The sequence below is a fragment of the Nuphar pumila genome, chromosome 13, assembly GCF_984573655.1.
Source record: "Nuphar pumila chromosome 13, dmNupPumi1.hap1.1, whole genome shotgun sequence".
Lineage (NCBI taxonomy): Eukaryota > Viridiplantae > Streptophyta > Magnoliopsida > Nymphaeales > Nymphaeaceae > Nuphar > Nuphar pumila.
In genome coordinates, this window is record NC_143261.1 from 34,415,260 (window position 1) to 34,443,166 (window position 27,907).

Here is a 27,907-nt window from a genome sequence, read left to right on the forward strand (position 1 = left end):
AGGGTTCTTCTTGAAGTGTTGCTTCTTCTTCTTCGCTTAGAGGAATAACCTGCTCACAATTCTCATCAAATGCAACATGTAAAGATTCTTCAATACAAGATGTTCTTTTATTGAAAATATGATATGCTTTACTTCTAGAAGAATATCCAAGAAATATTGATTCATCTGATTTTGAATCAAACTTATCAAGATTATCTTTGGTATTTAACAAGAAACATTTACTAACAAAAATTTTGAAATATGAGATCTTGGGTATACGATCATAATACAATTCAAAACATGTTTTATGTAAAATTGGTCGAATAAGAACACGATTTAAGACATAACATGCTGTATTAATTGCTTCAGCCCAAAAATATTTTGGTAAATTTTTTTCTTGAAGCATGGTTTTAGCACATTCTTGCAAAGTTCTATTCTTTCTTTCAACAACTCCATTTTGTGGAGCCGCTCTAGGAAAAGCAAAGTTGTGAGATATACCATGTAAATCACAAAACTTTAGAAAAGATTCATTTTCAAATTCACCACCATGATCACTACGAATTTTAATAATAGATGTAGATTTTTCATTTGTAATTCTTCTACAAAGTTTAAAAAATTCTGAAAAAGCATCATTTTTGCTTTTTAGAAAAATCACCCATGTAAATCGAGAATAATCATCTACTATAACAAAAGCATACTTGCTACCATTCAAACTTTGAATTCTAGATGGTCCAAATAGATCTAAATGTAAAAGTTCAAGAGGACGTTTTGTTGAAACTATATCTTTTGCTTTAAAAGAACTCTTGATTTGTTTACCCCTTTGACAAGCATCACATAAGTGATCCTTTTTATATGGTATTCTAGGTAGGCCTCTTACAAGATCATTCTTGGATAATTTTGAAATAATTTTAAAATTAACATGTCCAAGTCTCTTGTGCCATAACCATTGAATTTCATTTGAAACAATAAGACATTTTTCATTAAAAGAGGGTAATTCATCTAGATATAGTTCATACACATTGTTTCTTCTTTTACCTTTAAAAATGATCTTTTTAGATTGAAAATCAGAAATTAAGCATAAATCATTTTCAAAAGAAACATGAAAACCTTTATCACATAATTGACTAATAGATATTAAATTATGCTTTAAACCATCCACTAAAAGAACATTTTCTATCAAGGGAAATTTTGGATTACCAATATTACCAATACCTATCACTTTTCCCTTGTTATTGTCACCAAAGGTGACGGTTCCTCCATCCTTATTTTGAAGGGTGGAAAATAACTCCGGCCTTCCAGTCATATGTTTGGAACAGTCGCTGTCCAATATCCATTTGCTCCTTATGTTGTGTACCTACAACAAAATCAGAAAACAGAGCGTTTGACCCCTTTCTATTTTCGGGTCCATGAGAGTTAGTCTTAGGAACCCATATCCATTTGGATTTTGGTTTCCTTTGATAATAAGTATTCTTTCTATAAAAGGATTTAGAATAAACATGTCTAGAACAATCATATCTAGATGCATTTCTATTAGAACTAGAAAGTTTAGTTCTATGAACAAAAGATTGAGAATAATGTCTTTGATTTTTCACCACAAGGTTTGGTCTATTTTGAGTATCAAAGAAGCTATATCCCAATCCTGTTTTATTTACCGAGCATCTTTGAGAACCAAGAAGTTTTTCTAGATTCTCTTGACCATTTGTAAATTTGGTCACTATAGAAAGAAGATCATTTGACTTTTCTTTAAGACTAAATATTTCTTTTTGTAAGAGATTGTTTCTAACTCCAATTTCTTTTATCTCAATTGCCTGGCAAGAATTTTCCTTCTTGAGATCTTCTATTTCTTGAAGTAACACTTTATTTTGAGAGTCAAGAGTTAAATTTTCAGTTTTTAACTCTTTATTTTTAGAACTAAGACTCTTAAATTTAGCATACAAATCATTAAATGCTTCAAATAACTCATCATAGTCAAATTGACTTACCGAATCTTCTTGTGCTACAAAACACATGTTGGCGACTTCTTCATTTGATTCTTCATCGGAAGAGGAGTCACTATCATCCCAACATGCTTGAAATGCCTTTTTCTTCTTGAATTGGTCCTTGAGCTTGAATTTGAGAAGAGGACAATCTTTCTTGATATGTCCTGCCTTTTTGCAGTTAAAGCACTTTACTTCATTGGGAATGGAAGAATCTGCTTTCTTTGCCTTTCTTTGAAATCTTCCCTTTTTGATGAATCTTCTGAATTGCCTTGTGATGAGGGCAATATCTTCATCTTCATCTTCTTCAGAATTTTCTGAGTCAGAAGTAGCCTTGAAAGCAAGAGACTTCTTTTTAGGCTCTTCTTCTTGTCTGTCTTGAAGTTGGACCTCATATGCCATTAGATTACCAACTAAGTCTTCAAGAGTGAGAGTATTGAGATCATTTGCTTCTTCAATAGCAGTGGTTTTTCTCTCCCATTCAGGAGTTAAACACCTTAGAATTTTTCTGACTAAATCCACTTGTGAATATTCTTTTCCAAGGGATTTCAAAGTGTTAGTTATATCGGTAATTCTAGTTATCATGTCCGATATAGATTCATTTTGCTTCATTTTGAACAATTCAAATTTATGAACTAAAGAAGCAATTTTAGATTCCTTTACCTTTGACGTAACTTCGTGTGTTACGAGAAGAGTATGTCAGATTTCATTAGCCGTAGAGCATTGAGAGATGCGATTGAATTCTACCTTGTCAACGCCACAATATAATGCATTCATGGCTTTGGCATTCAGTGAAGCGGTTTTCTTTTCTTCATCGGTCCATCGACTGAAATCAGTTGATGGAGTTTGGTACTTATCTGAAATGATTCTCCAAATATCGAGATTCATGGATTGCAAGAATATTGTCATTCTCACTTTCCAGTATCCATAGTTTGTTCCGTCAAAGAGAGGAGGACGAACAAAGGAGCATCCTTCTTTGTGCTGAGATGTTGTAGTTGCCATGCTAGATGATGGTCAAATCAAAGTAATAGCAAACCTATGCTCTGATACCAAATGAAAGTGCACTAGGATCGAGGCAACGAGCACTAAATGGGGGGTGAATAGTACTTTTAAAACTTTTCTGCGGAATATTGAATGATTTTGCAAATCTCAAAGCAAACACACAAAGAACACAAGATTTTATCCTGGTTCGGTCAAACCCGACCTACATCCAATCCCCAAGCAAAACCCGCTTGAGATTTTCCACTATCAACCTTGTAAACTACAAGATCACACATACCATAACCGGCCCCACTTTCAGTAACAACCCAACTGAAAACAAACAACTCCTTTACACCAAGGAGTCCTTCTTTTTACAGAAAAGAAATAAGAACTTACAATACAACCTATGAGCCTTCCTTTTGAATGCAAATGAGATGCAATTGGCTTTTGAGGTTGTTGAAACACTCTACTCACGAATTCACTATCTCTCAAAGTGATTTGAGTCAAAAACTGAAGTGAAAATATCACGTGAGTGAGAAAACAAATACTTGAATAAATAGGAGTGAAAAACAAGATTCAAATCGATTGAATTGTTGTTTTTTAGTGTAAAATGCACTCATATTTATAGTTACAAGATTCCATACGTTGAGAGTATGAAAGGGTGTCAAAACGGCCCATTTCGAACGATAAAAAATGTTTGAAAAATTAAAAGACACGCCTTTTTGAAGTTTCAGGAAAACGGCAAAATTAGTCAACTGAAACATCAGTTAGTCTACTAATAGTTAGTTATTAGTAGACTGACAGTTATCGTCGGTCGACTGATCTGTTAATCGAGCCGTTTGAAAATCTGAACTTTTGAAACTTAGTCGACTTAAGAAAAGTTAGTCGACTGATAATATCATCAGTAGACTGAAAAACTTTTTAGTCGACTGCTGCTAAAAACTTCTGAAAAAAAAACATTCTGTTCGGTCGACTGATAAAAAGCATTAGTCGACTGCTGCTAAATTTTCGGAAAACACATGTTCTGTTCAGTCGACTGAAAAACCATTAGTCGACTGCTGCTAATTTTCCAGAAAACAGACATTCTGTCCAGTCGACTGATAAAACCTTCGGTCGACTAATTTGACAAGAATGACTTTTTAGAAAATATGGCGCGAAAGGATTAGTCGACTGATAAGTCTATTGGTCGACTAATAAACATGAAAAATTAAGAAAAGAGTTTTCTAAAAAGATTTTCAAAAGAGTTTCTTTTAGAAAAGTTTTTCTAAAGACTTTTAAGGTGAAATGCAACCTAAATATGCACTCTAAGTAAGGCTCTTACAAGAATCTAAGACTTTTAATGAATTAAACATTTGCACACTAGTCTTCAAGGATTCTTTACTGAATTCTTCAATTTCTTCATAGCCTTAGCTGAAATGCAGTTGATTCTACTTGCTCATCATCAAAACCTTGTACTTGAAGTATCATGTATGGCTTCATTGTCGTAACAGATTCTTCATCGGAAGAGGATTCACTATCATCCCAATATGCTTGAAATGCCTTTTTCTTCTTGAATTGGTCCTTGGGCTTGATTTTGAGAAGAGGACAATCTTTCTTGATATGTCCTGCCTTTTTGCAGTTAAAGCACTTGACTTCATTGGGATTGGAAGAATCTACTTTCTTTACCTTTCTTTGAAATCTTCCCTTTTTGATGAATCTTCTGAATTGCCTTATGATGAGGGCAATATCTTCATCTTCATCTTCATCTTCATCTTCATCTTCTTCTAAATTTTCTGAGTCAGAAGTAGCCTTAAAAGCAAGAGATTTCTTCTTGGGCTTTTCTTCTTGTCTGTCTTGAAGTTGGACTTCATATGCCATAAGGTTACCAACCAAATCTTCAAGAGTGAGAGTGTTAAGATCATTTGCTTCTTCAATAGCAGTGGTTTTTCTCTCTCATTCAGGAGTTAAACACCTTAGGATCTTTCTGACTAAATCCACTTGTGAATATTCTTTTCCAAGGGATTTCAAAGTGTTAGTTACATCGGTCATTCTAGTTACCATGTCCGATATAGATTCATTTTGCTTCATTTTGAACAATTCAAATTTATGAACTAAAGAAGCAATTTTAGATTCCTTTACCTTTGACGTACCTTCGTGAGTCACGAGAAGAGTATGCCAGATTTCATTTGCTGTAGAGCATTGGGAGATGCGATTGAACTCTACCTTATCAATGGTACAATATAATGCATTAATCACCTTGGCATTCAGTGAAGCGGTTTTCTTTTCTTCATCGGTCCATCGACTGAAATCAGTTGATGGAGTTTGGTACTTATCTGAAATGATTCTCCAAATATCGAGATTCATGGATTGCAAGAATATTGTCATTCTCACTTTCCAGTATCCATAGTTTGTTCCGTCAAAGAGAGGAGGACGAACAAAGGAGCATCCTTCTTTGTGCTGAGATGTTGTAGTTGCCATGCTAGATGATGGTCAAATCAAAGTAATAGCAAACCTATGCTCTGATACCAAATGAAAGTGCACTAGGATCGAGGCAACGAGCACTAGATGGGGGGTGAATAGTACTTTTAAAACTTTTCTGCGGAATATTGAATGATTTTGCAAATCTCAAATCAAACACACAAAGAACACAAGATTTTATCCTGGTTCGGTCAAACCCGACCTACATCCAGTCCCCAAGCAAAACCCGTTTGAGATTTTCCACTATCAACCTTGTAAACTACAAGATCACACAGACCATAACCGGTACCACTTTCAGTAACAACCCAACTGAAAGCAAACAACTCCTTTACACCAAGGAGTCCTTTTTTTTTACAGAAAAGAAATAAGAACTTATAATACAACCTATGAGCCTTCCTTTTGAATGCAAATGAGATGCAATTGGCTTTTGAGGTTGTTGAAATACTCTACTCACGAATTCACTATCTCTCAAAGGGATTTGAGTGAAAAACTGAAGTGAAAATATCAAGTGAGTGAGAAAACAAATACTTGAATGAATAGGAGTGAAAAGCAAGAAGTAAATGATTCAAATAGATTGAATTCTTGTTGTTTTGAGTGTAAAATGCACTCATATTTATAGTTGAAAGATTCCATATGTTGAGAGTATGAAAGGGTGTCAAAACAGTTCATTTTGAACGATCAAAATGTTTAAAAAATGAAAAGACACACCTTTTTGAAGTTTCAGGAAAACGACAAAATTAGTCGACTGGAACATCAGTTAGTCGACTAATAGTTAGCTATTAGTAGACTGACAGTTATCGTCAGTTGACTGATCTGTTAATCGAGCTGTTTGAAAATCTGAACTTTTGAAACTTAGTCGACTAGAGAAAAATTAGTCGACTCATAATATCATCAGTAGACTAAAAAACCTTTCAGTCGACTACTGCTAAAATCTTCTAAAAAACAAACATTCTGTCCGGTCGACTGATAAAAGCATTAGTCGACTGCTGCTAAATTTTTCAGAAAACACATGTTCTGTTCAGTCGACTGATAAAACCATTAGTCGACTGCTGCTAATTTTCCAAAAAACAGACATTCTGTCTAGTCGACTGATAAAATCTTCGATCGACTAATTTGAAAAAAATGACTTTTTAGAAAATATGGCGCGAAAGGATTAGTCGACTGGTGAGTCTATTGGTCGACTAATAAACACGAAAATTTAAGAAAAGAGTTTTCTAAAAAGATTTTCATGAGGGGTTCTTTTAGAAAAGTTTTTCTAAAGACATTTTAGGTAAAGTGCAACCTAAATATACACTCTAAGTAAGGCTCTTACAAGAATCTAGGACTTTTTAATGAATAAAACATTTGCACACTAGTCTTCAAAGATTCTTCATCGAATTCTTCAATTTCTTCATAGCCTTAGCTGAAATACAGTTGATTCCACTTGCTCATCATCAAAACCTTGTACTTGAAGTATCATGTATGGCTTCATTGTTGTAATAGGTTCCACTAGACAACGGTGCCACATCAGCTAGCTAATATATATATATATCCAGCTACTCAAATCTCTTATCTATTACATTCATAATGCCCTAACCAATGCGCGACTTGGGCAATTGCACAAAAGGCAAAATCTGAGGAAAAAAAAAGGAGTTCGGGCCTGGTCCTTTGGACCAGGCCATAGTCTTGGTCCAGTCATGCTCGAATGCTCCGATTCGAATCAGGCGACTGTGGGTGGTAACAGCCAACAAAAAGGGAAAGGACACCCAACCAGCAAGGCACCAGAATAGGGTTAGCACCCGATAACCCATTGCGGCGCCAGGGTGAACCCAATAGGGTTAGGTGAATGCAGGTCTGGTCCTTTGGACCAGGCCACAAGGTCTGTCATGGGTACTGGTCTGAACCCAGGGTTCTGACCAGTCACCCAGACGATATGCCCAAGACTAGAAACTGGGCTACCCGAAGTGCGGCCAATACCCTAAGGGCGCCATAGCGCCAAAGCAAAAAGAAAAACAAAAAAAAAAGGTTAGTCTCGAGTCCGGTTTATGGGGATGGTCCCTTGGATTAGACCACTCAGCCTCATAGACTCGTGGGTCTGAGCCCAAGGCTCAGATCAGTTGTCAAAGGACAGGAGCCTGCCCCAGGCTCACTAACTGGCTAGGCCACCCGGGTGCCTTTGGTACCCGATGGTCTGCCATGCGCCAAGCGAGAAGACCCCGGCCTGGGTACACCAAACCGAAGACTACTCGGAACAGGGTGCACCAATCTAAGCTGGCCTTAGCAAGGAGCAGACCCACTAGCCCTGCGACAACCAAACCCAAAAGAAACGAACCGTAGGGTGAAGAAAGAGAAAAAAATAATGAAACCTAATACGAACAAGTGAAAGGAAAGGGGAAAAAATGTGGACTATGGGCTCGTGACAGGGAGAACTTAAAAAAAAAAACAAGTGCTTAGACTGAGTGCAAACCGAGAGAAAGAAAGAATGTTTTCTTTTCTTTTTTTGACACGTAAGCAAAGCAAGATGAAATGTACAACGACAATCCGAACTCAAAGAGCAAAACAAGAGGTAATGGGTAAAACGACCATCCGTTTGTTGGGGTATCCTCCCATTTCTCATGGAATGAGAGTGGGGGGAAATGCCCAAATCCAAAGAAAAAGAGGGATGATAGTTCCACTAGGATCCACAAAAAAAAAAACCATGCATGCATAGAAAGACAAGAGGTTTCACGGTTTCATGCTTACGCTAAGTACCATTTTTTAAAAGAGAAACAACTAATGAGTTGGAACTTCACCTTGAATTTCAGTTAAGGGTGCAGCACAGTTGTACAACTCCACGAAAATGGTGGTTAATCCACTCCACACGGCTAAGAGAGGAGAGAAGGAGAAGAGCGAGAGTGAGTCTAAAAAAAAATCACCCTCTTGGGCTTCTCATTTTTTTTCCAAAAGGCTTATGTAGGAAAGGGAAGGTGGATGGATAACTGGGATCACTCCAGGAGGATGGAGGGCTGAGAGAGAGTCACGATTTCCCACATCCGCCCAATCACTCCACTCAAATTCTGGGATTCAAAAGGGTTATAGGGATATTACAAAGGTGCCATGGGGCTGCCGCCCCATGCATCCAATGAGGCGCTAAGACCCTCATTATGGCTCTTCATTGGGAAGAGCCATAGGGATCTCATGGATCCCATGGGGCGCAGCCCCCAAGCTGATGGCTTGGAGAGGCTCCCCAACGTCATGATGGTGTCCCCTCCCCCCCTTGCACCATAATAAAAAAAAGGAATGTTGACATCTATTTTTTTTATATCCATATTTTTTTATGGGTAGGGCCAATCGTGGCCCTCCCCAAAAAATTAATCGCCCCCACCTATATATATATATATATATATATATATATATATATATATATATATATATATATATATATATATATATATATATATATATATATATATTACAAACACGCCATTACCCCAGCTGGTCAACTTGACTAGCTGGTTTCGTGGCCACAGTCGTCTCATAGTAGCCTAAAGTGGTCGACCCAAGGCTTGGTTGACTCTTTTGACTATCCTGCCCAAAATGGTTTTACCAAAATTTCCCCAATTTTGTTAATTAAGGGCAATACATATATCATGACGTGTATCCTTATTTTAAATTTTTCCATACACTACCCTTCTAAAGCTCATATCAAGGAAATTTTCCATCTCAAATGGAAATTGGTCTCGTATAGGCTTTCATTCCATTGCTAGGCGATCTTCCATAAATCACATGCACTGACGGGGTTTTTTCGTCGTTTGGGGTCCAAATTCGGGCACAAACTACATATATACAATATAAACTTACCCTTAAAATTTTGGAAGTTAATTTGTCATGGATTTTCCTCATTCGCCATTTACATTCTACTTACGCGATTTCGAACCATGCGTATTCAACAGGTACAAAAATGAAAAATTCACAAATCGCACAAGAAATTTACATACACTGAAACACTTTGCATACTATTACCTTATAATTATCGTGGACCTTACATCCTTCCCTCCTAAAAAAAGGATTTCGTCCGCGAAATCACTCAAATTAGGTTACAAAAAGATCAGGATATTTCTTTCTCATGCTCGCCTCTGGTTCCCATGTGCTTTCTTCGATGCCATGGTGTTGCCAATGTACTTTAACTAGCGGTACAGTCTTAGTTCGCAAAACTCGATCCCGTCAATCAACAATCTCAATCAGATGCTTTGCCATTGTCAGATCTTCTTGAACTTCTACGTCTTCATAACAAATGATGTGTGATGGGTCAGGAATATATTTCCTTAGCATCGACACATGAAAAACATTATGAATATGGGCATACTGCTGAGGTAACTTGACGCGATATGCCACTTCACCGATCCTTGCCAAAATCTCGAATGGTTCAACATATCTAGGACTCAGTTTTCCCTTTTTACTGAAATGGAACACACTCTTGGTCAGTGAAACTCTGACAAAACCATGTCATCAACCTTGAACGATAACTCTCGTCGTCTGTTATTGGCATAACTCTTTTGTCTATCTTGCGTTGCTTTCAAACATTCTCAGATCTTCTGCATTTGCTGAGTGTAGTGTTGAAGGACAATCAACGATTCTCTGGATTTATCGCTGATGTCGTCCCAATACGAAGGTGATTGGCAAGGTCTCCCGTACAATGCTTCGTACAGAGCCATTCTGATACTAGCATAATAACTGTTATTATATGCAAATTCAACCAAACACAGGTGTGAATCCCATTCACCTTTCCAATCGAGCATACAAGCTCGCAGCATGTCCTCTTGATGATGCGTAAATTACTCATAAATATAATATATTATTATTGCATAAAAGAATCATTTATAGGTGTAGGACCCTCATATAGATACATTTAGATGTCATTGAGCTACAATTCGAATTTTGTGCGAATCCGACTTAAAACGAGAGAGATATTGCATTTTTAGTGAAACGGGTCGGACCTCAAGGCAAACCGGGATATTTCGGATCCAAAAGGGCTATTTGGGCCTCGGATCTGGGCCAAAACGTACCCAATCCAACCCATATTAGCTCCATTCACGAAATTGAAAATATTTGCTAAAAACCCCCTCAAAAAAAGCACCCAACAATGATTTTAGTTTTAATCCTCTTTCAAGAAATAGTGAAAAATGGGGATTTGAGTATAAAAACATTGCAAAACCCTAGGCAATTCATTTTTGCCTAGGGATTTGCACCCATTTTCTGATTCTTACTCCTTCAGCCTCCCTCTCAGCCACCATGCTCCATCCTCCTCTTTCCCTTGGGTTTTTGCTTGAGTTTCCTGCATTTTCCCTTGTTATTTCTCTTCTTCTTCATACATTTCTTCCATTTCTGCTCCTTGTTGTGTGCTGATCAACATGTGCTCTCTTTTGCAGGTGTAGCAGAGGTTGAAGATGCCAATCTTGCTTGGAGTGCTGTCTACTCCAACAATATCGATTGGTTCTACCTCCATCCGATCCTCTTCCCCATCCGATTGTGAATCGGCTCATCCTCCACCTTCGGTGCGCTTCAACCGTGCTACAACAGCAAGAAAAGGGTCAATGGCATTGCACCAGCATCATTGAAGGAGCTGGACGCATTCCCTAGGCAGATTCCTCTCTACCTTGCCACCACCCTCGTCGGACCGCCATTGAGGTAGGTTCTATTCTTCCCCTTTCTTTTAGTGTAATCCGAGTCCACCCCAAGTCCATTTCTCTCATCCTCCAACCCTTTTTTATTTTCTTTTTTTTTCCTACAGAAAACCACTGTCTTGACCCTATAATTTCATTAGTTAAGATTGAGTCTTGAAGTATTTTAGATATAGTTGTTTTGTCTTGTTAATAGTTTCATTAATGGTAAAAAATTGGTTCTAGCCGATTGGGAGATCCTGGTAGTTTTCAAGTGGTAGGTTAAAATATTTATGTGTTGTGTGTTTCCAGCATACGTATATTCTGTTTGTCAATAGAGTCTGGACTACATCATTGAGTGTCATAGATTAATATTTGATTGTATTTTAAATGTCAACCAATTTTAACTCTCGTATTTAGCTAGATAATGAAGATCGGGTGGAACAAGTGTAGTCGGTTTTTATGTTTAGCCGTTTGTGCTGATTAATGTTCTGATGTTAGGTAAATTCTTTTCAAAGTTGATTCTAGCATGTGTAATGGTACTTTATCAGTAGTAGGTCTGGTCTTAATTTGAGATTAGAGTAGATTAAAGTTTGAATTTTGTTTGGTTAGCATTGATTGTTGGTAAAAATCGGTGTATGTGTGCTAGGAATTTCGTTCTGGTTGTGGCTGTCATTTTTTTCACAGAAATGGCAGCCATGGCTGGAGCTTAGACAGTGGATTAGGTTAGGAAAGTAGACGAGTCTTCTTATTTAGCCTAGAATCATTGAATATCATTTTTTGTTAGTAAGTTTGGTCAGGGGTGATTCACTCAGTCTAAACATAGGTAATTTCAAGTAAGGCAAAATGGTCATTCACGTGTGTTAATGTTATTCCATGTTCTAGCCCAGCCTTAGTGATGATAGATTTTAGGGAGACTATGTCTAGCTAGTTTAGTTAAGATAATTCGATTTTTTTAGAAGGGTATTGTTGACATTTCAAGTGATAGGCGTTTCTTTTTTTTGTGTGTGTAAGTAGATGCCTAATTTGTGGGATTCCAAAGTTGGAAAGCAGTGAGATTCCTCTAAAGACGCCAATCTGGAATGTCTTCTTTGATGATTTAAAAAAGATGCCAAATGATCATGCACATATTTTAGGGTTATTTTATATAAAAAATATGCATGATTTCATAAAAAAATGATTTAAAACCCAATTTTATGCTAGTTTTGAGTAAATGAGCTAAAATGAATTAAAATTAGAAAATGCTTGAAAAAGTAGCTTTATTTTGCAATTTAGTTAATAAAATAATTTTGGTTTTCTTTATAGAAAAGAAGAAAAAAAAATATTAAATATATAGATTAGAATAGTTATATTTTTTAGAAAAAAATAATAATCAAATGAGGTTTTGAGGTTTTTTGCAAATAAAAACTTTTAAATAGTTTATTTTAGATTTTTGAAAAAAAAAACAACAACAAACCATTACATGGTTTGTGATTTTTGAAAACTGAAAAAACTGAAAAAAATTTTATAATAACAAACCGGTTTAACCGGTTTGGGTTTTTTTTAAAACTGAAAAATAATCACAAACCGGTTTAACCGGTTTGCATTTCTTTCAAAACTAAAAAAAAGCAAACAGCAAACCGGTTCAAACCGGTTTGCTTGCTGTTAAAAACCCAAAAAAACGAAATTTCAGGGTCTTCACCCTGTGCGCCAAACCCAATTCCTCTTTCCCCTCTGTTCACTCTCTTTTCCCCCCCTTTTCCACCGGATTTCCCCTTCCCTCTCTTTTCTCTCTCTTTTCCCTTGCCTTTCCCTTCTTCCTCCTTATCTTCTTCCTCAGTCCGGCGGTGGCGTGAGTGGTGGAGGCCACCTCTCTTCCAATCTATCTCTGATTTCACGGTAAGTTCGATCTTCATCATCATCATCTTCTTCTTCTTTCATTAATTCTGTTCTTCTTCTTCTTATTCTTCAGATCTTCTTCTGGTTGTTGCTATATTTGTAAAATGAAAAAAAAAAAAAACAAAAAAAAAAATGAAAATGAAAAAAAATACATTCTCGATTATCTTTCTTCTGTTCATCAGCCGATTTTTTTAGTTTACAGTGATATTTTTTTGATTGATTCATTAATTGTTTGATGCATTCTTACCTAATTCTTTGTTGCTTTCATTCACTGTTGCTTTTATTACATATTATTTCACGTTTTCAATTCAGCCATTGTTTGAATTTTTTTTGTTGATTAATGCTTATACATTTGATCGGTGGATTTCCTGTTTTTTTTTCGTTTTCCTGTTTTGATTTTAGTAATAGTTTGTTTGCTTTCATTTTAAGTATGAATTCCTGAATTACTATTTCATTTCAATTTCTTTTAATTTCCTGTTCATTTCTTTTATGTTTTGCTTAAGTCCATATGATTTTTAATTGCCTGCTTGTTGATCTTAATTTTCCTGTTTGTAACATTCATTTCATGTTTTTCATTTCCTGTTTTTAAACGATTCAATTCCTGAATTTTTTCTTTACATTCCGATTTTCCTGTTTTTCTCTTGTTTTTCAATTCTATCATCTTCCTGTTTTTCAATATATTCATATAGCTTAGTTTTTCTATTCAATTTCTTGTTTTCTTACATTCTGATCTTTTGATTTTTTTTTTCAATTTGTTCATCATGCTCGATTTCCTATGTTTTCTTGTTTGTTTCATCTTGTAATTGTTAGCTTAGTTGGTTAGTTACTTAAACTGTAGTTAATTAGTTAGATCTAATTAGAAATCATATTTCGGATCTAAACGTGTTATAATTTCATATTTTTAGCATCTAGCTAGTTTAGTATAGTCTATGTCTATCTCTGGTACTGCTCGTGTTCATTTTATTTGTGCAGGATAGCACAGGAGTGGAGCGGAAGTGATTACGTGACACGAAGTACGAAGAGTAGAGCTTCTTTTTACTTTTCAGTTTAGAATTAGGAATTTAATTGGGTTTGTAAATATTGTACTTTACGCCCTCTGCGAAGGGTATTCATTTGTTGTAATAGTTAGTTGTTTTTACTTTTCTTGAACATTTTACATTTCAATAATTCGGCAATAAAGATTAGTTTAGATTTGTGTGTTTGAATACAATATATTCCCTTTCCTTGAGTTCGACCCGGTCTCATCCACTAATGAGAACCGGTTTTTATTATTTGATGTCTGGTTTTCACATGTTTTTCATATAAAAATCTTTTCAAAATTACAATGATTATAAAAAGAAGACATCAAATTTTTGGCGCCGTTGCCGGGGAACGGCGTAATATTAGTATTCACTTTATTGCCTAGTGTTTGTGTTGCATTTAGGTTTAGAACCACATATGTGCATATCTTAGAGATGAGCTTACTTTTCTGCACAGCCCACCTACTAGGACCCCTTTAGAGGTGACTGTGTACGATTGGTATCATACACATAGATTTCATATTTTTAATGCATAATCTCTGTTATGTGTGACTGCGTGGTGATTGTTTAGTTTTTGTTGTTTTTAGTTTACTCGCTTTGTGGTTTGCGTGGTTTGACCGCTTAGTGCGTTAGTTAGGTAGAAAACCCAAAGTTAGGACGTGAGCTACACCGGTCTACTACGAGGTGTATGCAAGGGCGATGCTCACTTGACCCTGAGCTGGTAGAGTCGATTGAGGACCCCGAGTCCCTTATTAGGAGAGTGATGTCTTTTTGCAATTGTTGTAATTTTGAAAAGATTTTTAAATGTAAAACATGTGAAAACCAGACATCAAATAATAAAAACCGGTTCTCACTAGTGGATGAGACCGGGTCGAACTCAGGGAACAGGAATATTTTGTATTCAAGTACACAAATCTAAACTATTCTTTATTGCCGAATTATTGAAATATAAAATGTTCAGAAAAGTAAAAACAACTAGCTATTACAACAAATGAATACCCTTCGCAGAGGGTGTAAAGTGCAATATTTACAAACCCAATTAAAATTCCTAATTCTAAAAATAAAAGCAAAAAGACTTTATTCTTCGTACTTCGCGTGTCGTGTAATCACTTCCGCTCCACTCTTGTGCAATCCTGCACAATTCAAATGAACACGAGCAGTACCAGAGATAGAAATAACATGTATACTGAAAAATACTAATTAAATGCTGGAAATATGAAAGAAATCAGAAAAGCAATCTAACCGACTAATTACAATGCAATTTAATTCTAATTAAATCTACTACTAAGTAACTAATTAACTAACAAATTACTTAACTAAAAACAGGAAAATAAAGAAGAATTAAAAGCATGGAATTGACATATAAACTAAAAAAAAACAGGAAATTAGAATGTAAAGGAAATTTAGCAAAATGAAAAGTAATATTCAGTAAAATAACAACACAAACAGAAATTTTGGAATTATCAACCTGCAAAAAAAAAAAAAAACAAACTATGAACTTACTGAAACTAAAACAACTAATGCAATCAGATTCATACTAATGATACACCGAAATGAACTAAAATAATAATAATAAAAAAACAAAGTGAAAATGCAAGTAATAAACTGACATGTGAAAATGAAAACGCAGAGGAAAATCAATCCAAAACAACTATATGTAGGAAATTAACCATAGACATCAAATATACACAGAACAGCAATAAAAATAAAACGAAAGAAAGACATCAAATAGGATATTAAGAAAAATGACAGAAAATCAACTAAATTGAACAAGGAATCAATGCATACCAAACAGGGAAATCAAAATATCAAAACAGAAACAGGAAGTTCAATGCACAAAAATCACATAAAGAAATCAGTAAAATGAAATCAAAACATGTAATCGGAAATGAAAAATCAAAATTAAACGTAACAGGAATGAAGTTATCCTAAAAATAGAAAACAAACAGAATATGCAGAATATAATCTACTATTTTTATTTTTCTTTTCTCGTTTTTTTTTTAATTTCTCTTTTTATTTTTCATTTTAGTTTTACAGAAATAGTAAAACACAAATTAGAACTGAAGAAGAAAAACAAGAAAAAAGGAATTAATGGAAGAAGAAGAAGAAGTTAAAAAATAAAAACAGATCGGAAGAAGAAATCGGAAGAAGAAATAGAAATGAAAAAGAAGAGGAAGTTCTAAAGAAGAAGAAGAAGAAGAAGAAAAGGAGAAAGTAGAAGAAGAAAAGGAGAACTCAGCACTCACCGCACCGTGAACCTGAGGGAAGAAGCTGTTGGCGACCTCCACCACCGCCACCGTCGCCGGACTGAATATCTCCACCGCCGGATTGAAGAAGAAGATAAGGAGGAAGAAGAAATAGAGGAAGAAGAAGGGGTAAAGGGGAATCCGACAATGGAGAATTGGGAAGAGAGAAAAAAAACAGAGGGGGAAAGGGAAGGTTTGGGCGTGAATGGAGGAGGCGCCCTTCCGCTTCCTGTTTTTGGGGTTTTTAAAAGTAACGAACCGGCTGGAACCGGTTTGAAACAAATGCAAACCGGTTCAAGCCGGTTTGTTTATTTATTATTTTTTTTTTAAAAAGCAAACCGGGTGAACCGGTTTGTGTTTATTTTTGCAATTTTCAAAAATCAAAAACTATATAAAATTTTCAAAGATTTAAAAACAAAACTTATTTATGAAGAACTAAAAAAAACTATTAAAATTTTTTTTCTCTTTTTAAAAAAAACACACTTAAAATGAAAAAAATATTTTTCTATATTATTATTTTTATTTCATTTTTAATTGCAAACTAAAACTAAACTACTATGAATATAACAAAAACTAAAATATGTATAAAAATGTAAAAATAAAACTATTTTTCATGCATTTTCTATTTTTAAATCATTTTAGCACATTTACTCAAAAACTAACATAAAATTGGGTTTTTGAAACATTATTTCATAAAATCATGCATATTTAAATGTTAATAAACCCTGAATTATATGCATGATCAAATACCCCCATGCTTATGTTTTGCTAGTCCTCGAGCAAACTAGAAAAATGCAAGAAATCAAACTATCACCTAACTCACTTTCGTAGGAATCACGATTGCATTTAGCTCATGCAACAAGCCCTTTCACCCCTGGGTTACCCCAGTGGACGAGTAAGGTCTCGTGAGGGTTTGCAGTGATGCTACCCACAAACATCTCTGTGATGTATGCATAATATTACACATCCTCAGAAGCAGTAAGTAATTAAAGACTTTGTTTTCACAAATATTTCCTATTATTTCAAAATCGAAATATAATTAGAGTCTTTTATGCACTACCACAGAAAAAGAATTTCTTTCACTTTTCTAAAAATCACAATTATTTATGTTTTATTCTTAGAAAATCCAATAAAAACATATTATTATTTACTTATCCTCACTCATATGTTTTCTGCACAGGTTTTCTCAATCGCACTTCTAAGCACTGAACTTTTCTTTCTTTCTAAGCTCTTTTATCTCTTTTTTTTCTTTTCACGCTTTTTCTTTTTGCGCACTTATTTTTCTCATATAGCTTGCGTGTGGTATGCTTTTATGCCTTGTGCAATGTCAATATCTTCTATACTTTTTCAATATATATCAAAAGATATCAACTAAGACATAAAAGTGACTTCCTTCATTCACCTTTATAACTTGAGAGTCAAATATTTCAACTTGTATCTGTTCTCAGTTACGTAGGATCACAAAGTTTTCCACTCTCCTTTTCCGAAATGGAATTAAAAGTTTCAACTTACATCTAATTTCCATCTACTCAGGATTGTGGAATTATCCAAACAACCTAACACATGCTATATTTTTTTTCTTTTTAGCTCATTTTTTACACTTTTGTTCATTTGCTTAGTTTTTCAAAAATAGAACTGTGCATATTCATATTTATGATTCAAAATAAACTCTAACATGTATCTATCATCATTTCCTCGAAATCCACATAAACAACCATAATTTTTAGATCTATGTCAGAAAAAATTTTCGTGGGGCTTTAAAAATCCTCTAAAAACATCAGATTTGAAATAACATTCATATAAGTTCAAACTCTTTCTTTAAAAATCTACTTTTTATGAGAGATGTGTAAACATGTGCAAGAACGTAAACAGAAATATCAAGGTGTGCATTCTACACCCTCCCCCATGCTTGAATGACACTGTCCCAGTGGCACTCCCCCATGCTTGAATGAAACTAAGTGAATGCACATGAGAGAAATAAATGAGGGAAAAGAGTAGAATGACCTGACATGAATTAAAAATGCACGTTCTATGAATGTAATGAATGTAATGTATACATGACAAAACATGAAACTCATAGAAAAGATAGAAAACGAAAAATAAAACCAAATGAAATCTACAAAGCCTAACAACAAATGTAAAACTGTACAGAATATGGGTTGCCTCCCATAAAACGCTAAGTTTCACGTCCCCAGCCAGACGGATCCCTAGAAAAATCTTCATCGTCCATGAGATCAATGGACATGAAGTCAGACTCAACCGGGCTCTATATAGAAAAGAGTGTCATCTGTGACACTACGCACTGTGTTTCCATCCCTTCTACCTCCAACTGTATGATCATAACTCTCTCGACGTGAAGAACGAAGATTAGTCTCATCTGAGAGACTGGTCAAGAATCGAGAGTCTAGGACCGACCGAGTATCAATGAATGCAACTTCAGACAAGTGGTGAATATGATCAGGCTTGACTTGGTCAAGCACCTTCTGCATCTGCACCTCTTGCTTACTCAAAATTGGTGATCCTGAAGGCTGAGAAAATGGGGCTTTATATGATGAAAATGTATTTTGTGAGTAAGGCCCCTTCTGTTGAGGTATCATGGAGATCGACTCGTCAGTAGAAATGATATGGGGTTCATGAGTCGATTCCTGAGTGGGGTGACACGCCTTCCCATACGGAAGGGATGTAACAGATTTGACTGGCTCATGATGTGAAGTAGGTTGCAAGTCAAATGACATGGAATCCTCTCCCTTGGATGTGACAACAGACTGACTAGATGGGTTCCCCTCGCTTTGCCTACTGAAGGTCTCAACCAATTGTCCCATTTGAGTCTCTAGCTTGGCTATTGACTGCGTATGGGAGCTCAAAACTTGTAATATCCTATCTTGGAAGGATTGACTAAATGAAGGCTCATAGGGTTGAGTATAAAGAGGTTGGGCTGGGGGATGAACCTGTGGAAAAATGGGATGCGAGTAACCTTGTGAAGAGTTACTGGGTCTATACTGTGTCTGAGAGGGCTGATGGGATGGGGAAATAAACTGGTTTCGCCAACCTGGGTTATATGAGGATGTAAATGAATCGGGCATGGGTTTAGCGAAACCTTGGACAGCATTCACCTGCTCCTGAATGAATTCAGGATATAATGACGCTGTCAAACAATCCGCAACACAGTGTGCAGGACTAGCACATAGCTCGCACACTCTTTCTACTGGATTTCTCGAAGAATTGGCTAGGAATTGATCTAACTTCCTAGTCAATTGGTCAACCTTGGTACGCAATTCTAATTCGGATCCAACTTCAGAAATCCCAACCTTCCTAGGACCACTAGACAGAGATGTAGTCCTATCGAGCCGTGAAGACAAGTTATGATGCATCGTGTTTTCAGTCAAGGTCTCGAATAGAGACCATGCTTCGTCCTCACTTTTGAGCATAAAAGTGCCCCCACAAGACGAATCAACCATTTGACGATGCTTTTCAGTAAGCCCGTCATAAAAATACTGCACCAACTGCTAACGAGGCACCTGGTGATGGGGACACTTGCGGAGAAGATCTTTCAATCTCTCCCAAGACTCGTGAAATTGTTCTCCTTCAATTTGAGAAAAACTGGTTATAGCTTTACGAAACTGATTCGTTTTACTAATTGGGAAATATTTTTTTAAAAATTCTTTTTGCATTCCTTCCCAAGTAGTAATACAAACCGTCTCAAGAGATTTTAACCAGTGCTTGGCTTTATCTTTGAGAGAGAACGGAAACAAAGTTAACCTCATAGCGTCATCTCCAAAATTATTGATTCGCACAGTCAGGCAAATCTCAAGGAATTCGTCGAGATGACGATATGGGTCTTCATTGCTAAGGCCATAAAACGAAGGTAACATTTGAATCACACTGGCCTTAATCTCAAAATGGCTCGCTCCTACATCAGGTCTCGTGATGCAGGAGGTGGGAGTATACGTATTTGGCATAAAGTACTCCCTCAAAGGACGGATCAATTGATGATCGTCAGCCATTGCGTACACCTTAGAGTAGACCGGTGTAGCACACGTCCTAACTTTGGGTTTTCTACCTAACTAACGCACTAAGCGGCCAAACCACGCAAACCACAAAGCGAGTTAACTAAAACACAACAAAAACTAAACAAACACCACGCAGTTACACATAAAAGAGATTATGCATAGAAATATAAAATCTATGTGTACGGTACCAATCGTACACAGTCACCTCTAAGGGAATCCTAATAGGTGGGTTGTGCAGAAAAGTAAGCTCGTCTCTAAGATATGCACATACGTGGTTCTAAACCTAAATGCACATAAACACTAGGCAATAAAGCGAATACTAATATTACGCCGTTCCCCGGCAACGGCGCCAAAAATTTGATGTCTTTTTGCAATCGTTGTAATTTTGAAAAGATTTTTAAATGTAAAACATGTGAAAACCAGACATCAAATAATAAAAACCGGTTCTCACTAGTGGATGAGACCGGGTCGAACTCAGGGAACGGGAATATTTTGTATTCAAGTACACAAATCTAAACTATTTTTTATTACCGAATTATTGAAATATAAAATGTTCAGAAAAGTAAAAACAACTAGCTATTACAACAAATGAATACCCTTCGCAGAGGGCGTAAAGTGCAATATTTACAAACCCAATTAAAATTCCTAATTCTAAAAATAAAAGCAAAAAGACTTTATTCTTCGTACTTCACGTGTTGTGTAATCACTTCCGCTCCACTCTTGTGCAATCCTGCATAATTCAAATGAACATGAGCAGTACCAGAGATAGAAATAACATGTATACTGAAAAATACTAATTAAATGCTGGAAATATGAAAGAAATCAGAAAAGCAATCTAACCGACTAATTACAATGCAATTTAATTCTAATTAAATCTACTACTAAGTAACTAATTAACTAACAGATTACTTAACTAAAAACAGGAAAATAAAGAAGAATTAAAAGCATGGAAATGACATATAAACTAAAAAAAACAGGAAATTAGAATGTAAAGGAAATTTAGCAAAATGAAAAGTAATATTCAGTAAAATAACAACACAAACAGAAATTTTGGAATTATCAACCTGCAAAAACAAACAAACAAACAAACTATGAACTTACTGAAACTAAAACAACTAATGCAATCAGATTCATACTAATGATACACCGAAATGAACTAAAAAAAACAAAGTGAAAATGCAAGTAATAAACTGACACGTGAAAATGAAAACGCAGAGGAAAATCAATCCAAAACAACTATATGTAGGAAATTAACCGTAGACATCAAATAGACACAGAACAAGAATAAAAATAAAACGAAAGAAAGACATCAAATAGATATTAAGAAAAATGACAGAAAATCAACTAAATTGAACAAGGAATCAATGCATACCAAACAGGGAAATCAAAATATCAAAACAGAAACAGGAAGTTCAATGCACAAAAATTACATAAAGAAATCAGTAAAATGAAATCAAAACATGTAATCGGAAATGAAAAATCAAAATTAAACGTAACAGGAATGAAGTTATCCTAAAAATAGAAAACAAACAGAATATGCAGAATATAATCTACTATTTTTATTTTTATTTTCTCATTTTTTTTTTAATTTCTCTTTTTATTTTTCATTTTAGTTTTACAGCAATAGTAATAACACGAATTAGAACTGAAGAAGAAAAACAAGAAAAAAGGAATTAATGGAAGAAGAAGAAGAAGTTAAAAAATAAAAACAGATCGGAAGAAGAAATAGGAAGAAGAAATAGAAATGAAAAAGAAGAGGAAGTTCTAAAGAAGAAGAAGAAGAAGAAGAAGAAGAAAAGGAGAAAGTAGAAGAAGAAAAGGAGAACTCAGCACTCACCGCACCGTGAACCTGAGGGAAGAAGCTGTTGGCGACCTCCACCACCGCCGCCGTCGACGGACTTAATATCTCCACCGCCGGATTGAAGAAGAAGATAAGGAGGAAGAAGAAATAGAGGAAGAAGAAGGGGTATAGGGGAATCCGGCAATGGAGAATTGGGAAGAGAGAAAAAAAACAGAGGGGGAAAGGGAAGGTTTGGGCGTGAATGGAGGAGGCGCCCTTCCACTTCCTGTTTTTGGGTTTTTTAAAAGTAACGAACCGGCTGGAATCGGTTTGAAACAAATGCAAACCGGTTTGTTTATTTATTATTTTTTTTTTTAAAAAGCAAACCGGGTGAACCGGTTTGTGTTTATTTTTGCAATTTTCAAAAATCAAAAACTATATAAAATTTTCAAAGATTTAAAAACAAAACTTATTTATGAAGAACTAAAAAAAACTATTAAAATTTTTTTTCTCTTTTTAAAAAAAACAAACACTTAAAATGAAAAAAATATTTTTCTATATTATTATTTTTATTTCATTTTTAATTGCAAACTAAAACTAAACTACTATGAATATAACAAAAACTAAAATATGTATAAAAATGTAAAAATAAAACTATTTTCATGCATTTTCTATTTTTAAATCATTTTAGCACATTTACTCAAAAACTAACATAAAATTGGGTTTTTGAAACATTATTTCATAAAATCATGCATATTTAAATGTTAATAAACCCTGAATTATATGCATGATCAGAGAGCCCAAAAATCTGCAACCATGACTGAGAATCAGCAGATTACTCGTCCTCTTAGGGAGTACTTCATGCCTAACAGCTATACTCTCGCCTCCTGCATCACAAGACCTGATGTAGGAGCGAATCAGTTTGAGATTAAGGTCAGTGTAATCCAAATGCTACCCTCATTTTATGGCCTTAGCAATGAAGACCCATATCGTCATCTCGACGAATTCTTAGAGATTTGTTCGACAGTGCGAATCAACAACTTTGGAGATGATGCTATGAGGTTGACCCTGTTTCCCTTATCTCTGAAGGATAAAGCCAAACACTTGCTGAAAGCGTTAGATACAGTTCGAATTACCACGTGGGAACATATGCAAAGAGAATTTTTAAAAAAATATTTCCCAATCGGTAAGACGAACCAGTATCGAAAGGCCATCACCAGCTTTTCGCAAATAGAGGGGGAAATGTTCCACGAGACTTGGGAGAGGATGAAGGATCTTCTCCGCAAGTGTCCTTACCACCAGGTGCCTCGCTGGCAACTGGTGCAATATTTCTATGATGGTCTTACTGAGAAGAATCGTCAAATGGTTGATGCCGCGTGTGGGGGCACTTTCATGCTCAAAAGTGAGGATGAAGCGTGGTTGCTCTTTGAGACATTAAGCGAGAATTTTATGCACCATGCGACAACTTCACGGTCTGATAGAGCTGCACCTGTACATGATAGCACTAAGAAGACAGGTATTTTCGAGATAGGGATAAACCTTGAGTTGAGCAACAAGGTAGACCAATTATCCCAGAAATTAGATCAGTTATTGTTGGGTCGCTCTCCTACCATGCAGGTGTGTGCGTTGTGTGCGAGTCCTGCACACCATGTCCTCCAGTGTCCAGTTGCGCCACAATACCCTGAGTTTGTCCAAGAGCAAGCTCAGATGGCTCAAAACTTCGTTAGGCCCACACCCAATCCATTTGCCAACACTTACAACCCGGGCTGGCGAAACCATCCAAATTTCTCATGGCGTAACTCACAGACCCAAGCCCCTAACCCTTCCCAGAGTCAATCCAGGCAAGGTGGTTATGCACCTGGATTTCAGAGATCCAGTTATCCTCCATCCCAACCTGCTTATACTCAACCCCATTTTCAGGAGCCTTCACCTAGTCAGTCTTTTGAGGATAAGATTTTGCAAGCTTTGAGCTCACATACCCAGTCTATTGCAAAATTAGAAACTCAAATGGGGCAGCTCGCTGAAGCACTTAGCAGGAGAAGTGAGGGGCATTGCCTAGCCAGCCCATAGTTAACCCAAGGGGTAAAGAACCTCTGCAGAGTTTGCATATGACAGATACACATAAAGAGCAGGCTCAAGCAGTAGTGACCCTTAGAAGTGGGAAGCAATACCATTCGAGGGAGGCTGCAGAAGAAAGAGAAAAGATAAGTGAGAAGCAGCTTGTCCCTAATGTTTTACCTCAGGAAAGCGAGAGGGTTCTTCCATTTGAGCCTTCCACAGCCCATATTCCCAAAGCCCCCTTTCCTGAGGCGTTAGATAAACCGAGAGCACTAGGTAAGTCGGGAGTGAACATGCAAGAGATGCTTGAGATATTCAAGCACGTTCACATAAACCTCCCCTTACTAGATGCCATCCAGCAAGTCCCTACATATGCAAAGTTCCTCAAAGAGCTTTGTACGCAAAAAAGGAAGTTCAGGTCCCATGCGCAGAAGAAAATATATTTGACTGAGCAGGTAAGCGCAGTATTGCAACACCAAACCCCACCTAAACTTAAGGACCCAGGGACCCCTATCATCTCATGTGTCATAGGAAACATCACTGTTGAGCGTGCTTTGCTTGACCTTGGGGCAAGTGTTAACATTTTGCCGAGTTTCTTCTATGACAAATTTGGATTGAAAGAGATGAAACCTACACCTATGACTCTTCAGCTTACGGATAGATCGATTAAGGTTCCGAGAGGGATACTTGAAGATGTCTTAGTCAAGGTAGAGGATTGTTATTTCCCTGTCGACTTTGTGATATTAGATATGGAGGGAGTTGATAACATCAGACAGACCCCTATTATTCTTGGTCGCCCTTTCCTAGCTACTGCCAATGCGTTCATTAATTGCCGCACTGGTGAGATGGATGTTTCATTTGGAAATAGGAAAATGAGGCTGAACATTTTTTGTGCATCGATGGAGTCTGACACTGAGGAAGCTTCTTTTGAGGTTGATATCATTCAGGATCTTATAGAAGCTGAGCATGCTTGGTTGTTGAGTGATCCACCTCAAGAGGATGATGATGAATCATTCAAAGAGGATCGCCTTGATATGATAGATAGTGAGGCAGATAATGTCAGTTGGACTTGGCATTTCGAACCACTTCCAGAGTTAGCTGAGAAGCCCGCAAAACCATCGATAGAGAGTCCCCCAGAGTTGGAGTTGAAGCCTTTACCAGCTTCACTCAAGTATGTTTTTTTAGGAAAAGAGCAGACTCTCCCAGTTATCATTTCTGCAGACCTGACAGATTCACAGGAGCATCAGTTGTTACAGGTCTTGCATGAGCACAAGGAAGCTATTGGATGGTCTGTTGCAGATTTGAAGGGGATTGACCCCTCCTTTTGTATGCATCGGATCATTATGGATGAGGGAGCTAAACCCGCAAGAGAAGCGCAAAGGAGACTAAATCCTCACATGAAAGAAGTGGTGAAGAAGGAAGTAGTTAAATGGTTAGACGCTGGGATCATTTATCCCATCTCCGATAGTCAGTGGGTGAGTCCTACCCAGGTTGTTCCCAAAAAGTCTGGGCTCACTGTGGAGAAGAATGAGAAAGGAGAGAGCCTTCCCATGAGGACTACTACGGGATGGCGAGTATGTATTGACTATAGAAAGTTGAACAGTGCAACTAGGAAGGATCATTTCCCATTACCGTTCATCGACTAGTTTTTAGAAAGACTTGCAGGCCAATAGTATTATTGCTTTTTAGATGGATATTCAGGATATAACCAGGTGGCCGTTCATCCCGAGGATCAGAAGAAGACGACATTTACTTGTCCCTATGGTACATTTGCGTATAGGAGGATGTCGTTTGGGCTTTGTAATGCCCCGGCTACATTTCAGAGATGTATGATGGCGATTTTCTCCGACATGATGGATGACGTCCTTGAGATTTTCATGGACGATTTCTCGGTTTGTGGCTCTTCATTTGATGATTGTCTCCAAAAGTTATCTCGTGTACTTCAGCACTGTAAGGAGACAAATCTAGTGCTTAGTTGGGAAAATAATCATTTCATGGTACAGCAAGGGATTGTTCTTGGACATATTGTGTCCGAGAAAGGTATTGAGGTCGATAAGGCCAAAGTGGAGACCATTGTCAGATTAGCTCCACCGACCTCTGTGAGGCAAGTGCGTTCATTTTTAGGGCATGCAGGTTTCTATAGACGATTCATTAAGGATTTCAGTCAGATTTCTAGACTGTTGTGTAACCTGTTGTCGAAAGACCAGTCGTTTGTATTTGATGATGCCTGTCTGAAGGCATTCTTAGCCCTAAAGGAAGCACTGACCACTACTCCTATTCTCAGATCTCCTGAGTGGTCAGTGCCATTTAAGATTATGTGTGACGCTTCAGATTATGCGGTTGGAGCAATTTTAGGTCAGAAGATTGAGAAACGGTCTCATGTTATTCATTATGCTAGTAAGACTCTTTTTGACACACAAATGCATTATACTACCACTGAGAAGGAGTTACTAGCCATTGTGTTTGCACTGGAGAAGTTTCGATCATATTTGTTAGGTTCCAAAGTTATCATTTACTCAGATCATGCTGCATTGAGATATTTGATGAGTAAAAAGGATGCAAAACCACGTTGCATACGTTGGATTCTTCTGTTACAAGAATTTGATATCGAGATTCGAGATAAGAGAGGATGTGAGAACCTTGTAGCAGATCATCTATCCAGACTGACTATGGATTCATCTATTGATCAAGGACAGATTGTTGATTATTTTTCGGATGAGCAGTTATTTCATGTCAAGCGTTTACCCTGGTTTGCGGATATAATAAATTTCCTGGTTACTAGAGAGTATCCTGCGCATTGGAACCGGAATGAGAGAGATAGATTTTTTGCGCAAGTGAAGCATTATTTTTGGGAGGAACCAGAATTGTTTAGATCATGCCCGGACCAGATGATTCAGAGATGTGTGCCCGAAGAAGAGTATCATTCCATTTTATCTTTTTGTCATTCTTTAGCTTGTGGAGGTCATTTTTCTAGTCGGAAGACCGCCGCAAAGGTCCTTCAGTCTGGATTTTGGTGGCCCACACTTCATAGAGATGCTCACGAATTCTGTAGTAAGTGTTTGTGATGTCAGCAAACAGGTCGCATTACCAAGCGCGACATGATGCCTCTTTTATCTATTATGATTGTAGAGATTTTTGATGTTTGGGGCATTGATTTCATGGGTCCTTTTCCGCCATCGTTTGGATTTACATATATTTTAGTGGCGGTCGATTATGTTTCAAAATGGGTCGAGGTTGTGGCCACCTGGACCAATGATCATAAAGAGGTGCTTCAATTTATCAAGCACAACATTTTTAGTCGCTTCGGAGTTCCTAGAGCGATCATCAGTGATGGTGGTACGCACTTTCGTAATGTGCAAGTAGCTTCCTTACTTAGGAAATATTCCGTGCATCATCGGATTGCTACACCTTACCGCCCGCAGACCAGTGGCCAAGTTGAGGTCTCTAACAGGGATATCAAGAGGATTCTTGAAAAGACAGTTAGACCAGACCGCAAGGATTGGTCTCAGCGCCTTGATGATGCCTTGTGGGCTTATAGGACTGCTTTCAAGACCCTGATTGGTATGTCACCGTTTCGATTAGTTTTCGGGAAACCTTGCCATCTTCCTGTTGAGTTAGAACATAGAGCATATTGGGCTATAAAAAAATTCAATTTCAATATGACCCAAGCTGGAGTCGAGAGAAAATTACAGTTGAGTGAGTTAGAGGAATTGCGTAATGAGGCCTATGAGAGTGCAAAGATTTACAAGGCTCGAACTAAGCATTTTCATGATCGATATATTGTTAGGAAACAGTTTGAGCCTGGGCAAAAGGTATGGCTTTATCATTCGCGTCTTTATCTTTTTCCAAGCAAGTTGAAGTCAAGATGGAATGGTCCATTTGTTGTGCATAGGGTGTTTCCATAT